The sequence below is a fragment of the Eumetopias jubatus genome, unplaced genomic scaffold (assembly GCF_037043125.1).
Source record: "Eumetopias jubatus isolate StellerSeaLion01/CBP00866 unplaced genomic scaffold, mEumJub1_p1.0 scaffold_7, whole genome shotgun sequence".
NCBI lineage: Eukaryota > Metazoa > Chordata > Mammalia > Carnivora > Otariidae > Eumetopias > Eumetopias jubatus.
In genome coordinates, this window is record NW_028274813.1 from 120,612,214 (window position 1) to 120,628,714 (window position 16,501).

General features: G+C 43.1%; 1 protein-coding gene across 2 annotated transcripts in view; it reads right to left on the reverse strand.

The window, feature by feature from the left end:
• ADAMTSL3 (ADAMTS like 3) overlaps positions 1 to 16,501 on the reverse strand; it is a 355,931-nt gene that overhangs the window by 238,192 nt on the left and 101,238 nt on the right. The window lies entirely within an intron of this gene.

A 16,501-nucleotide genomic window follows, 5' to 3' on the forward strand; every position in this document is an offset into this window, starting at 1 on the left:
ACATAGCGATAAACAGTGAAAATATACTAAATTAAAAAAAAAAAAAGAGTCCAGAAATAGACCCAAGTATAAGGAGGTAGGATGGAACCACAAGTCAGTGTGATGAATGTTTTTAAAAACAAAACAAAAACCAGGGCACCTGGGTGGCTCAGTTGGTTAGGTGTCTGACTCCTGGTTTTGGCTCAGGTCATGATCTCAGAGTCATGAGATCGAGCCTCACGTCAGGGTCCATGCTCAGTGTAGAGTCTGCTTGAGAGTGTCTCTCTGCCTCTCCCCCCACCGAAATAAATAAATTTTTAAAAAAAATAGATGACTTTTTCACAAAATACACCAAAATGATTTCCAGATATATTAGAAATTTTTATTAAAAGCACTGAGACCATAAAATAGTAGAAAAATTATAGATTAACAGTCTATAGACTTGACATAGGCAAGACTGTCCTAGATAGGTCAACAAAGGTAGAAGCTATAAAGGAAAAGACTAGGAGATTTCCATTAAATTTCCATTTTATTTACATTAAAATAAAAACACACACAACATTTGCTATCTCTTCACCCTTTGGATAAAGGTGCAGGGATCTGAGTGTACACACAAAATGCATACCACAAGGACAAGCATTATGGGCTGGAAGGAGCAACCTGCCTCTGAGAACAGAGGATGTAGGCTAGGAGCAAATGTTGTCCATGACAGAAGGGATGCAAGCTGAATGTTGTAGAGCTCCTCCACCCTCATAAAAATTCTGAAGCCAATATGACAAAATGTTACATCTGATGAAGCCAAGGGGCCCTATAACAGATGTTAGTTTTATCCGAACTTGCATTTTTTTAAATATCTTTTTCAAAAATAATTTTTTTGAAGGAGGGGGTAAAAGACAATTCTTAGAGCACAGGGGAAATCTGCATCACTTTTCATACAGGTAACCATGTATGTGCATTTAGAAAGGAGGGAGTTAATTTAAAATGTTCACCATGGCAACTTCCAGGTTCAAGGACTCTGAGTGATTTTATCTTCTTTTGTTTTTGTTTCTCTGCACTTTGCAAAAAGAAAAAAATTTTAAAGAAAACACTTTAATTCTTGAATTAAATATTTGTAAGCAAGCAAACAAAGACCACATTCACACACAGAAAAGTTCAAGTCAGAGAGAATTTAACAGGGAAGCTGCAAGTCAGAGAACAGGAACGTTTATGAAGGAAACCCTAATACTAATAAAACCACAGAGAACGGCTGAACTAGATATTACACGGGCTTCCTTAAGCCCTTAGGCCATTTTACCTCATCCAACCAAAAAGATTTTTTTTTTTAAATTAAGAGGGGGATCTGTAGAAAGTACTTTCAAAAGTGAAATGGAATAATGAACCAAGGAGGGATTTTTCAATCATTTCCACCCAAGACTCACTGGTCAATGGGTTTCATGGCTTTTTGCCAAACTACCTATTTATAGCACAGTGCACGGTCCTGCTTGAGGCAATACTGTAGGAACAGTCAAGCTAAAGGAAGGGATAAATATCTGGCAACTGATCAAATCTGTCATCAGGAATAAGGGCTAATTAAACCCATACTATTTACTGTTCTAATTAGATCACTGTTCAGTTCAATTTTCTACACGAAATGTCACCAAATGGAACTGCGTCCTGTCTATAACATAATATAAAATAAAGTTTTAATTCATAAAAAAACACACAAATTGCACTTTAATACATTCATCTGGACTTCTGGGTTGGTAAGTCCAAATCATTTAAGTAAATGTTTAAAATATACACAGCTGAAATTGATTTTTCATTTTGTCACCCGATCTACCGATAGGTTGAATGTGAGAAGTTGAAAAACATCATCATATATATTTTTAAATGAAAGTTGAGAGTTCTTTACAATATTGCTTTAATTTGTTTTTATTCCCACTATCCCATCTGTTCGGTTTATAGTTAGAGTCGGGTTTCTTTCCATAACTTCTCCACCTTTACTTACAAAAAAAAAAGAATCTTGATTCTAAAATAACTAAAATAGGCATGTTATAAATGCAGGCATTTGGTTTCTCTGGTTGGGTTGGTGAGATATTTCCCCCCCTAAGAAAAGAGAGAAAATTGCATCTCAAGAGGGGCCCCTCGAGTTTTTCTCCTGCCCTTGACCGTGAAGATGAAGATGGGATTTTATTTTGAAACCCTGCTGCCGCCTTCTGCCAGCTGGTCTTCCCTGCCCCCTTCTCACGGACGCTTCTTTACCCAAAGACCAGCAGTAATATCCCCAACATGCACGGGTTCTTGCCTCTCCCCGCTGATGCCAGTAGCATGGAGCGAGGACAGACGGTCAGAGAAAAGCCCCGTGGTGGCAGAAGAAAGCACGACCAGGGCGATACTACACATGTATATTTGTACGTTCTTCCTGATGGTGACACAGCAGCACCTTTCTGGACCACACCTCTTCCCAGAGCAGGGGACCGCCAGTCTCCATCAGCTTCTGCTAAGAACCCTGCCCTAGCTTGCCCTTCAACAGTCCCAGCTCGTCCATGAATATGTACTCTGAACACACTTAAGTTTGCACGTGTTTAATCTTAAAATGTAGTGTCAAGAATACAACACTGTATCTGAGAATAACACATACCACGCATTGCCCCACACTCCAGGGTTCTTCTGATAACATCTGAGTTTCCTCTTTCCCTCCCTCCTTCCTTTCCTCCCTTCCTCCCTTCTCTCCCTTCCTTCCTCCCTTCTTTCCTTCTCTCCCATCTTCCTTCCTTCCTTCCCTTCCTCGCTCCTCCCTCCCTCCCCCTCCCTCCTCCCTCTCTTTTTTCCTTCCTTCCTTCCTCCCTCCCTACCTTTTTTCTTTCCTTCTCTCCCTCCTTCCTTCCCTTCCTCCCTTCCTTCCCTTCCTCCCTCCTCCCCTCCCTCCTCCCTCTTTTCTCCTCCCTCCCTCCCTCCCCCTTCCTCCCTCCCTTCCTTCCTCCCTCCCTCCCTTCCTCCCTCCCTTCTTCCCTTCTTCCCTTCCTTCCTCCCTCCCTCCCTCCCTCCCTTCCTCCCTCCCTCTCTTCCTCCCTTCCTCCCTCCCTCTCTCCCTCCCTTCCCTCCTTCCTTTCTTCTCAGGCACACCATTTCTTGGATCCCATCACGGAGGCCATATCACATAATGGTTGAAAGCTATGTGACCCTGGATACATTTCTTAACCTTTCTCAAACTCATCTATAAAATGGAGATGATAACCTTCACCACAGCAGGATTTAAATAAAATAACACATATATAACAAATCACACATCCTCTCAATAAATGTAATGAGTGAATGTCTCAGTACGTTCAACATAACATCTTTTCCAAAGCAGCGACAGTAGAGCCAGCTCTCTCCCGTTTTTACTTTATGCAAGACTTAACATGAATCACTACTGAATTTCCTCTTGTTGGTTTTGGCCCAGAGTGCTGGCCTGTTGAGATCCGTTTGAATCCCGATCCTGTCACCCGTCTATGAGCCACTTCGCTTGGCTTTGCAGCTTCCCTGTTCCCTGATAAACGTGCTGGACATAATTCCCGAATCTTACAGAATTCCATTAATGCATATTTCTGCTTTTATTTTTAAGTAGTAAGCAGACCATCATGCCAAATAAGCAGCCAACTAATCAGACCTGGAATCTGTGGACACAGTTTAGTGTTACAATCAAAATATGGAATAATGCCTATCACCATCATCAAATGCTAGGGGGCAGAAGAAGCTGAGGGGAGGGAAGGAACCAGCCATTCAGGGGCCCAGATCAAGCAGGTGGGGTCTATGTTCTTGAGCTGTGGGGTGGCAGGGAGCCTCCCAGGACAAGAGGTATTTGGCAGCCCCACTTTGGCCAGCCCCAGCCCTGAAATCCAGGGACAATAAAAGCTGGCTGATGGGTATCAGCTCGATGTCTGGCCCAAAGGTGACTCTGAAGAGCCAAATTCTAGGCTTGTCAGCTGGGTACAACTGAACCCAGTTCCCTCTTCATGAGCATCTCCATAAGCTGTCTTAATTATTTAAATTCCATGTTATTAGTACTTTATACGTTGTTATCTGAACCCTATTTATAGGTCTTCTCCCCCAAGTCTCAGTCAACCAACATCATGTCACGCCGTGACCTCGCCTCGGTGGGGAGGAAAATCTGAAGGAGCCGCTCGTGCACAAAGCATCTGCTACTGATGCACAGACCGAGCACTGCTTGCCTGTCCTTTTCCTACAGTCATTCTAACCTCAACAAACCCTCGAGCTGCGTCCCACCAGCCCCATTTGACAGGTGAGGAACCGTCACGTCAGGTGTGGGGGGAGCCTCTTTCTGTCTGATCCTGACAAGCCTGCGTGTTCTTCGCTGATGCCCTCCTGCACTTGTGACCAGGAATCCAGCAAAGCCAGCAGCCAACCTATCGTCACTGGCAGGGGGCAATTTGCATCTTGGATGGAATGCACCTGCTGCTGATTCACCTGACCACAACATTCTCCCGGCATCTCAAAGCGGACTTCTCCTTTTTCCTCTCTTTACATTGCAAGCAGAGCTACGCTTCTGTTTTTCAGGTGCATTTGGCTGTATCTAGGTTATTACACGAGGGATACCCATTCTTTGACTGATGCTCACGACCCAGACACATTTGTGAATTTCCCTACACAGGAACAAAAACCAAGGGCTTCTGAAGTTCACGAATTGGTGCCCCAGGGAGGACTGCCCTGGACGGGCTGCAAGACAGCCAGCAGCAGGTGACAGGCGCTGAAGGGACGTGGTGACAAACAATCAGCCGTCGGGCCTTGACAGCGACAGACACAGGGCCCCAGAGCAAGAAGACGCTGACACAGAAGCACCTGCCACCTGGTTAGGAGAGCCTCGTTAGGGATGCACCCTTTCCAAGGACACATCAGTTCTGCTGGAGGTGCAGGTGGGCCCTCACGCATCCCAAACAACCCCTCTCCTGAGATGCGATTGCAGGTGGGGTCTCACTCTTGGTTCATCTCTTTTTTGTAACCGTGATGGAATCGGATGCTTTTCTAGTCTCTTCCCTTTGCTCATGTACAGTTCCCACTTTTATACAATGAACATGTACAGTTTATGCAATAAAACACCCAATAAAAGTTCTTTTTTTTTTTAAGGAGAAAAAAAAACACTAAAAGAAAACCTATGGAAACACATTTAGAGAAGCAAAATGCACTTTTTGCTGTTTGGTTAAAACTACCAGCCTTAAAGATCTCTTAGGAAATCATATTTTCCTAAGTTAAGTTCTAGTTGGGGAATATTTTTGGATGAAAAATTCAAAAGAGATATTGTTTACTCATTATATAATAGGACTGGAAAAAGCCAAGAATATTGTAGGAATAAGTGTGTTCACAATCTCATAAAGACTCGAGGACTCCTTGCCTTTCTTGGATCCTCATGCATAAATCAAATCATAAAATATTTTCCTCGCAAGTTCTTAAATCTGTGACTTATAATGAATAGTACAGTTCTACCAGTCTTGCAAAAATGTTAGTAATTAAACACAGATTTCACATATAAGGTCACTTATTGGAAATGCTATATTAACAGCTCCATATGAAAAACAACCCAAAATAAAATAAGTTCCACTGGGATATTACTTCCCAGACATCAAATAAATGTTCATTCCAGTGTTACCACAAAGGTTATTTAAGGAGATCACAAACGACCCAGACTTTGTTGACAGTAAATACATTATTTCAGGTTAATATGACCTTACAGCCTTTAACAACAAAAAATTTAAAAATATATGCATTTGGTAAATGACATAAAAATGTCACTCAAGCTGTCACACAAACTCAACAATCCAATTCAACCAGAATATATTAAATGCAGACATATCTACAGATGTGCGCAAGGCACTATTGAGAGATGCTCCAGACCGCTGGATCTTACCTCTCCCATGTCAGTTCATTGCTCCTCTACTGAAAAGTGTATACAGTAGTCCCCCTTATCCATGGGGGATACGCTCCAAGACCCCCAGTGGAAGCCTCAAACCACAAATAGTACTGAACCCTATATATATATATATGATGTTTTTTCCTATACATACATACCTATGATAAAGTTTAATTTATACACTAGGCACAGTAAGAGATGAACAATGGGAAGCCTGGGTAGCTCAGTTGGTTAAGCGTCCAACTTTTGATTTTGGCTCAGGTCATGATCTCAGGGTCATGAGATCGAGCCCCATGGCAGGCTCCACGCTCAGTACGGAGTCTGCCTGAGATTCTCTCTCTCTCCCTCTCTCTCTGCCCCTTCCCCCACTCACGTGCTCTCTCTAAAATAAATAAAATCTTAAAAAAAAGGGAGAGATGAACAATAACTCATAATAAAATAGAATGATTATAACAATATATGGAACAGAAATTATGTGAATGCGGTTTCCCTCAAAATATCATGTTGTTCTCACCTCCCCGTCCTCTTGTGAGGATGTGTGATGGCACAAAGTCTATGTGAGGAGATAAAGTAAGTGAAGGACATGGTCATGTGACGGAGCATTAGCTTGCTAGTGACCTCCTGACATTGGGTCAGAAGGAGGATCGTCTCCCTCAGGACTGTGGTTGACCTCCAGTAACTGAAACCATGATAAGGAGGATGCCTGGCTATCCACAACTCATGACCCTGATGGTCAATGGCCTCCAGGATTTGGTTGACCCTCTCCAACAATGTGGTCCTGGTTATTTTACCGCCTTCTTAATACCCTTTACAGATCCCTCAGGACACAGGTTCTATACCTCTTGGCTCTCTGTGACCTGTTCTGCCTCATTCTCCAGCTCCCTTTCTCCAGCTCGGGCTCACACTAACTACATTCCACATCCAAGCACATCATGGCTCAGACTGTTCCCCAAACACAAACACATCTGCCAAGCCCTGCTTCCCATGGCAAACTCCAGAGCGGCACAAAGACCCTCCTCCTGTGGCAGCGCTCTCTGCAGGAGACCAGCAAGTGGAGAGCCAGGCAGGCCCAGCTTCCTTGAGCCCGGGGTAGGTATAGTCCGGGAGAGCTTCTGAAGAAGACTCTTCCTCCTGGATTCTTCCTGCTGGTCCCAACACCTGGGAGGCTGCCCCCAGTTCGGGGATTCCTCACCTCATCTAGTGCCCTTCCTGAGTTAGCCAGGCATGGACTGACCTGATGATGTGCTTTCTACCTACTCATCCATACCCTCTATGCAAACTACTAATCTGGGGGTTAGCTGAACCTCTTGTTCTAGTAAAAGAAAAGTCTCCCACAATTGTTATGAAGATGTCCCAAATCATGGCAACTAAGGTTTTCTCCAAGTCCAGATGAAGGAACACCAACAAAACATTTCCAGACTTCTGAGAGTGAGGCCGACCTTCTGTATACATCAATCCAGTCCACTGTGTTAGGGAGGAGACCTAGGACCCAGTGGGACACAGAGGGAAGCTTCAGATGGGGACCATTTAAGGAGCGTTCTAAAAACACAAGATTGAGGGGGCGGAGCAAGATGGTGGAGGAGTAGGAGACCTGGATTTCATCTGGTCTCAGGAATTCAGCTGAATAGGGATCAAACCATTCTGAACACCTACAAACTCGACAGGAGATCGAAGAGAAGAATATCAACAACTCTCTGAACAGAAAAGCAACCACTTACTGGAAGGTAGGACGTGCGGAGAAGTGAATCCGGGGTGATATTCGGGAGGATAGACGGCAGGGGAGGGGGCCTCTGTCGGCTGCTTTTGGCAAGTGCTAGAGCCGCGGAGCACAAAATCGGACCTTTTAGAAGCCGGCTCCGCTGAGGGACGTCGCTCCAGTGGCTAAACGGGGGGTGGAACCCTCGCGGGACAGTGTGGTCTCAGGACTCTCGGGGTCACAGAAGGACCGGGGGTGCCTGAGTGCAGCAGAGCTCCCAGGGATCGGAGGGGGCTCGGGGTGGCCATAAACTGTGATCCGCGGCCCAGTCGGGCCACTGCTCCTCCAGCAGGGACCCAACAAGCGGCAGAGCCGGGGAGACTCCCCTTCCTCCCCCGGGAGGAGCGGCGCGGGAGCGCACCGCAGGGATCTGCTGGGTTTGGAGACTCCACACGGGGTCGGGTGCCGGAGATAGAAACGCTCGGTCACAGGCCGGGTGAGCACGCGGTGCGGCCGGAGACCGGGGACATGGGAGTGACTGCTTTTCTCTGGGGGCGCACTGAGGAGCGGGGCCCCGAGTTCTCGGCTCCTCTGGGTGGAGATTGTGAGGCCACCATTTTAACTCTCGTCCTCCAAAGCTGTACCAAGAGCTTGCAGGGAACAAAAGCTCCTGAGAGCAAACCCGAGCAGGTTCCTTAGCCCAGACCTGCAAGGGCGGGGCACTTCCGCCTCCGGCAAAGACATTTGGGAACCACGGCAACAGGCCCCTCCCCCAGAAGATCAGCACGAACAGCCAGCAAGCCAAGACCAAGTTTACCGATCAAGGAGAACGGGAGAACTCCAGCACTAGGGGAAATACTGCACATAGAATTCACGGCTTTTTCACCATGATTCATTAGTTTTTCAAAGTTAATTTTTTTAACTTTTTTTTATTTTTCTTTTTCCCTTTTTCACCACCATCTTATCAATCCCTTTTTGAAAAAAAATTTTTATTTCTCATATTTAGAGTCATTCTATCCCTTCATAATAGATACCCTTATTTTTGGCATACATATATATAAGTTGTTCTCTCTTAAAAATTTTGAGATACAGTTTCTTCTAACAGATCAAAATATACCCTAAATCACTAGTGGATGGCTTTGTTCTAGTCTCCTGCCTGATCACATTCTCTCCCTTTTTTTTTCTTTTTTTTTAAATCTTCTTCTTTCTTTTTCAAACAACTTATCTTCTCAATTCCTTTTATAAAATCTTTTATACTTTTCATCTTTACAGTCATCTTCCATCCCTTCATTGTATCAACCCTTATTCTGTACATATATAAGTCTTTCTTTCTTTAAAATTTTGGGAGATACTTTCTTCTAACAGACCAAAATACACCCAAAATCTAGTGTGTGGCACTGATCTATGCACTAGCTTACTAGCGTGATCATATTTGATCATATTATGTTTTTTATTTGTTTTGTTCTGTTTTTGTTTTTTTTATCTTTTTCTTTTTTTTTTCTCTTTCTTTTTTCTTTCCTTCCCTTTCTTTTCCCTTGGCTTCAGGTCTTTTCTGATTTGTTTAGAGTACATTTGCTGGGGACGTTGTTACCCTGTTAGCAATTTGTTCTCTCATTCATCTATTCTCCTCTGGAAAAAATGACAAGACGACAAAAATCACCTCAGCAAAAAGAACAAGAAGTAGTACCGTCTGCCAGGGACCTACTCAAGAGGGACATTAGCACGATGTTGAACCTAGAGTTCAGAATCATGATTTTAAAGATAATAGCTGGGCTTGAAAAAAGCATGGAAGTTATGAAAGAAACCCTTCCTAGAGAAATAAAAGAACTAAAATCTAACCAAATCGAAATCAAAAAGGCTATTAATGCAGTGCAATCAAAAATGGGGACACTAACTGCTAGGATGAATGAGTCAGAAGAGAGAATCGGCGATATAGAAGACCAAATGATGGAAAATAAAGAAGCTGAGAAAAAGAGAGATAAACAACTACTGGATCAAAAGGGCAGAATTCGAGAGATAAGCGATATGATAAAACGAAACAAAATTAGAATAATTGGGATCCCAGAAGAAGAAGGGAGAGAGGGGCAGAAGGTATATTGGAGCAAATTATAGCAGAGAACTTCCCTAATGTGGGGAAGAAAACAGGCATCAAAATTCAGGAGGCACAGAGAACTCCTCTCAAAATCAATAAAAATAGGTCAACACCCTGACATCTAATAGTAAAACTTATGAGTCTAAGAGACAAAGAGAAAATCCTGAAAGCAGCTTGGGAGAAGAGATATGCAACCTATAATGGTAGAAACATTAGATTGGCAACAGACCTATCCACAGAGACCTGGCAGGCCAGAAAGAACTGGCATGATATCTTCAGAGCACTAAACGAGAAGAATATGCAGCCAAGAATACTATATCCAGCTAGGCTGTCCTTAAAAATAGAAGGAGAGATCAAAAGCTTCCAGGACAAACAAAAACTAAAGGAATTTGCAAACACAAAACCAGCCCTAAAAAAATATTGAAAGGGGTCCTCTAAGCAAAGAGAGTGTAAAAGCAGCATAGACCAGAAAGGAACACAGACAATATACAGTCACAGTCACCTTACAGGCAATACAATGGCACTAAATTCATATCTTTCAATAGTTACCCTGAATGTAAATGGGCTAAATGCCCCAATCAAAAGACACAGGCTATCAGATTGGATTAAAAAACAAGACCCGGGGCGCCTGGGTGGCTCAGTTGGTTAAGCCACTGCCTTCGGCTCAGGTCATGATCCTGGAGTCCTGGGATCGAGTCCCGCATCGGGCTCCCTGCTCGGCAGGGAGTCTGCTTCTCCCTCTGACCCTTTCCCCTCTCATGTGCTCTCTCTCTCTCATTCTTTCTCTCAAATAAATAAATAAAATCTTTAAATAAATAAATAAATGAATGAATAAAACAAGACCCATCGATATACTGTCTGCAAGAGACTCATTTTAGACCCAAGACACCCACAGATTGAAAGTGAGGGGGTGGAAAACCATTTACCATGCTAATGGACACCAAAAGAAAGCTGGGGTGGCAATCCTTATATCAGACAAATTAGATTTTAAAACAAAGACTGTAATAAGAGATGAGGAAGGACACTATATCCTAATTAAAGGGTCTATCCAACAAGAAGATCTAACAATTGTAAATATCTATGCCCCGAACATGGAAGCAGTCAATTATATAAGCCAATTAACAACAAAAGCAAAGAAACACATCAACAACAATACAATAATAGTGGGGGACTTTAACACCCCCCTAACTGAAATGGACAGATCATCTAAGCAAAAGATCGACAAGGAAATAAAGACTTTAAACGACACACTGGACCAAATGGACTTCACAGACATATTCAGAACATTCCATCCCAAAGCAACAGAATACACATTCTTCTCTAGTGCCCATGGAACATTCTCCAGAATAGATCACATCCTAGGTCACAAATCAGGTCTCAACCGCTACCAAAAGATTGGGATTATTCCCTGCATGTTTTCAGACCACAGTGCCTTGAAACTAGAACTCAATCACAAGAGGAAAGTCAGAAAGAACTCAAATCCATGGAGGCTAAAGAGCATCCTACGAAAGAATGAATGGGTCAACCAGGAAATTAAAGAAGAATTAAAAAAATTCATGGAAACCAATGAAAATGAAAACACAACTGTTCAAAATCTTTGGGATACAGCAAAGGCAGTCCTGAGAGGAAAGTATATAGCAATACAAGCCTTTCTCAAGAAACAAGAAAGGTCTCAAATACACAACCTAACCCTACACCTGAAGGAGCTGGAGAAAGAACAGCAAATAAAGCCTAAACCCAGCAGGGGAAGACAAATAATAAAGATCAGAGCAGAAATCAATGAACTAGAAACCAAAAGCACAGTAGAACAGATCAACGAAACTAGGAGCTGGTTCTTTGAAAGAATTAACAAGATTGATAAACCCCTGGCCAGACTGATCAAAAAGAAAAGAGAAATGACCCAAATCAACAAAACCATGAATGAAAGAGGAGAGATCACAACCAACACCAAAGAAATACAAACAATTATAAGAACATATTATGAGCAACTCTATGCCAGCAAAATGATAACCTGGAAGAAATGCGTGCATTCCTAGAGATGTATCAACTACCAAAACTGAACCAGGAAGAAATAGAAAACCTGAACAGACCTATAACCACTAAGGAAATTGAAGCAGTCATCAAAAATCTCCCAACAAACAAAAGCCCAGGACCAGATGGCTTCCCAGGGGAATTCTACCAAACATTTCAAGAAGAATTAATACCTATTCTTCTGAAACTGTTCCAAAAAATAGAAATGGAAGGAAAACTTCCAAACTCATTTTATGAGGCCACCATTACCTTGATCCCCAAACCAGACAAAGACCCCACCAAAAAGGAGAATTACAGACCAATATCCTTGATGAACATGGATGCAAAAATTCTCACCAAAATACTAGCCAATAGGATCCAACAGTACATTAAAAGGATTATTCACCATGGCCAAGTGGGATTTATCCCTGGGCTGCAAGGTTGGTTCAACATCCGCAAATCAATCAACGTGATACAATACATTAACAAAAGAAAGAACAAGAATCATATGATCCTCTCAATAGATGCAGAAAAAGCATTTGACAAAGTACAGCATCCTTTCTTGATCAAAACTCTTCAGAGTATAGGGATAGAGGGTACATACCTCAATATCATAAAAGCCATCTACGAAAAACCTACAGCCAATATCATTCTCGATGGGGAAAAGCTGAGAGCTTTCCCCCTAAGGTCAGGAACGCGGCAGGGATGTCCACTCTCACCACTGCTCTTCAACATAGTATTAGAAGTCCTAGTCACAGCAATCAGAAAACAAAAAGAAATCAAAGGCATCCAAATCGGCAAAGAGGAAGTCAAACTCTCACTCTTTGCAGATGATATGATACTTTATGTGGAAAACCCAAAAGACTCCACCCCAAAACTGCTAGAACTCATACAGGAATTCAGTAAAGTGGCAGGATATAAAATCAATGCACAGAAATCAGTGGCATTCCTATACACCAACAACAAGACAGAAGAGAGACAAATTAAGGAGTGAATCCCATTTACAATTGCACCCAAAACCATAAAATGCCTAGGAATAAATATAACCAAAGAGGCAAAGGATCTGTACTCAGAAAACTCTAAAATACTCATGAAAGAAATTGAAGAAGACACAAAGAAATGGGAAAATGTTCCCTGCTCATGGATTGGAAGAACAAACATTGTGATGTCAATGCTACCTAGAGCAATCTACACATTCAATGCAATCCCCATCAAAATACCATCCACTTTTTTCAAAGAAATGGAACAAATAATCCTAAAATTTGTATGGAACCAGAAAAGACCCCGAATAGCCAGAGGGATGTTGAAAAAGGAAAGCAAAGCTGGCGGCATCACAATTCCGGACTTCCAGCTCTATTAGAAAGCTGTCATCATCAAGACAGTATGGTACTGGCACAAAAACAGACACATAGATCAAGGGAACAGAATCGAGAGCCCAGACATGGACCCTCTACTCTATGGTCAACTAATCTTTGACAAAGCAGGAAAGCATGTCCAATGGAATAAAGACAGTCTCTTCAACAAATGGTGTTGGGAAAATTGGACAGCCACATGCAGAAGAATGAAACTGGACCATTTCCTTACACCACACACAAAAATAGACTCCAAATCGTTGAAAGACCTAAACGTGAGACAGGAGTCCATCAAAATCCTAAAGGAGAACACAGGCAGCAACCTCTTCGACCTCAGCCACAGCAACTTCTTCCTAGAAACATCGCCAAAGGCAACGGAAGCAAGGGCAAAAATGAACTATTGGGATTTCATCAAGATAAAAAGCTTTTGCACAGCAAAAGAAACAGTCCACAAAACCAAAAGACAACCGACAGAATGGGAGAAAATATTTGCAAATGACATATCAGATAAAGGGCTAGTATCCAAAATCTATAAAGAACTTCCCAAACTCAACACCCAAAGAACAAATAATCCAATCAAGAAATGGGCAGAAGACATGAACAGACATTTTTCCAAAGAAGACATCCAAATGGCCAACAGACACATGAAAAAGTGCTCAACATCGCTCGGCATCAGGGAAATCCAAATCAAAACCTCCATGAGATACCACCTCACGCCAGTCAGAATGGCTAGAATTAACAAGTCAGGAAACGACAGATGTTGGCGGGGATGCGGAGAAAGGGGAACCCTCCTACACTGTTGGTGGCAATGCAAGTTAGTGCAGCCACTCTGGAAAACAGTCTGGAGGTTCCTCAAACAGTTGAAAATAGAGGTACCATACAATCCAGCAATTGCAGTACTGGGTATTTACCCCAAAGATACAAATGTAGGAATCCGAAGGGGTATGTGCACCCCAATGTTTATAGCAGCAATGTCCATAATAGCCAAACTGCAGAAAGAGCCAAGATGTCCTTCGACAGATGAATGGATAGAGAAGAAGTGGTATATATACACAATGGAATATTATGCAGCCATCAAAAGGAATGAGAGCTTGCCATTTGCAACGACGTGGATGGAACTGGAGGGTGTTATGCTGAGCGAAATAAGTCAATCAGAGAAAGACATGTATCATATGACCTCACTGATATGAGGAATTCTTAATCTCAGGAAACAAACTGAGGGTTGCTGGAGTGGTGGGGGGTGGGAGGGATGGGGTGGCTGGGTGATAGACATTGGGGAGGGTACGTGCTATGGCGAGTGCTGTGAATTGTGCAAGACTGTTGAATCACAGATCTGTACCTCTGAAACAAATAATGCAATATATGTTAAGAAAAAAAAAGAAGATAGCAGGAGGGGGAGAATGAAGGGGGCGGAAATCAGAGGGGTGACCAACCATGAGAGACGATGGACTCTGAAAAAGAAACTGAGGTTTCTAGAGGGGAGGGAGGTGGGGGGATGGGTTAGCCTGGTGATGGGTATTAAAGAGGGCACGTTCTGCGTGGAGCACTGGGTGTTATGCACAAACAATGAATCATGGAACACCACATCCAAAATTAATGATGTAATGTATGGTGATTAACATAACAATAAAAATTTTTTTAAAAAACACACGATTTACTAAGGAGCGGACAGGGCAAAGGGAAAGCACAGGGCTGACGCGGCCCTCTGCCCCCCGGCCCCAAGCTGGTACCAGGCAGGGTCTGTGAGTGCAATGATTCACACTGTCTGCCTGGGTTTTGCGTGCGAGATGGAGCAAGGGCAGCTTTGTGTAAAGGCTGCCTGACAGGCACCAAGGCCGTGGCTAAGAATTACAGCTCACATCAACCCTACAATGAGAGCCGCGGAAGCAAATACACTGCTCTCCTGCCTGTCTCCAACGCCCTGCAGTGCTCAGCGGAGCCAGGGGACATGGGAGAGTACTGATGCAGTCCGCACAGCCCGACTCCTAGGTGCAGCACGGGGTGGTGGTCAGCAAAGGGAAGATCTGGACGGCCAAGGGGAGCTTTCCAGCACAGTAACTTACTGACTCACTGGAAATGTCTTTAAGCAGAGGAGAGAGTTCGGCAAATTGTTATTTTGAAAAATTACTCTGGCCAGGATGTGGGGAAGGATTGCGGGAGGAGAGCCCACAGGGCATGCAGGAGACAAGAACCCAGGGCTGCAAGAGGAGGGCGAGGACGTGGAGGTTTGCATTGTTGTTTGTTCGTCTGTTTACTTTTGTATTGAGATATAACTGATATAGAACATATTAGTTTCAGGTATGTAACATAACGATTCGATATTTGTCTATACTACAAAATGTTCAGCACAATGAGCCTAGTTAACATCCATCACCATACATCGGTACAAAACATTTTTTTTTCTTGTGATGAGAACTTTTCAGATTGACTTTCTTAGACATGAAGTCTTCAAGAGCTAGAATCAACAGGACCTGTCAGCTACCCACATCACAGGGAGAAAGGAGGTGCTGGGGTGACCCTGGGGCTTCCGTACTAAGTGGCTTGTGGCACATGTGAATCTCACTCAGGCTTCAACCACCTGAAAATCCTGCCCTTGAGGTAAGACTCCTAATGCCCTGTGTACCGGACATAAGCAGCACCCGGACACCCACTAAGATAAAGGGAGCGAACCTGTGGTCCCAGGAGGAGCCTGGCCTGCGAATCTGATTTATTTAACGATAATTGCATATCTTACCCCCAAAAAGTACTCATTGGCTAATGTTTAAAAATATGGAGATTTTACATAACAATCTCTATCTCTGACTTCTCAGGAAAAGAAAAGAGGAAATCAACATAGGACCCACCCAATAATTGAAACAAAGCATGGCCACACGATTTTTTTTCAAGTATAATTAACATACAATCTGATACTAGTTTAGGGGCAGAATTTAGTGATTCAACACTTCCATACAACACCCGGTTCTCATCACAATAAGTGCAGTCCTTAGTCCCCATCACCTGTTTCCCCCATTTACTCACCCTCCTCCCCCTCTAGTAACCAGCAGTTGGTTCCCTATAGTTAAAGAGTCTATTTCCTGGATCATCTCTCTCTCTTTTTTCCCCTTTGCTCGTTTGTTTCGTTTCTTAAATTCCACATATGAGTGAGATCATATGGTATTTGTCTTTCTCTGAGTGACTTATTTTGCTTAGCATAATACTCTCCAGCTCCACTCATGTCATTGCAAATGGCAAGATTTCATTCTTTTTTATAGCTAAGTAATATTCCACATCTTCTTTATCCATTCATCTATATTTATTGCAGCATTATTTACAACAGTCAAGATATAGCCACACGATTTTTAAGGGGCATGGGCCCTCCCTCCAATTTGCACAGATCTCATCCAGCCACTATGAGGATTCACACTATTTCCCTGGCCCCTGGGGGCTGAACGGAGAGCTTGTTGGTAATGAATGACTGTCGGTTTGAAGGTAATCAATAGGCAAGT